Source organism: Berghia stephanieae, chromosome 9, assembly GCF_034508935.2.
Source record: "Berghia stephanieae isolate SIO BIC M18660-M18661 chromosome 9, UCSD_Bste_1.3, whole genome shotgun sequence".
NCBI classification, from domain to species: Eukaryota; Metazoa; Mollusca; class Gastropoda; order Nudibranchia; family Aeolidiidae; genus Berghia; species Berghia stephanieae.
The window spans coordinates 9,084,238-9,084,457 of record NC_088368.1 but is presented as its reverse complement, the minus strand read 5'-3'; positions in this window follow the sequence as shown (position 1 = coordinate 9,084,457).

Below are 220 nucleotides of genomic sequence, written 5' to 3'. Positions count from 1 at the left end.
TTTTTTCTATATAGGTACATATTTACCTTTTTATTATTATATGCTTCATTGGTTTTATTTATTTTTTAAAATCATGAGCTTCTTATAACAATACTCATTGTAAATTTCCAGAAGTGGATGAATAAAGTACGTCTTATCTTATCTTTTCTTATCGTATCTTATCATATCTTATCATGTCTACGTTTTCCCATTCTGCAATTCATTTATTTATACTCTATCA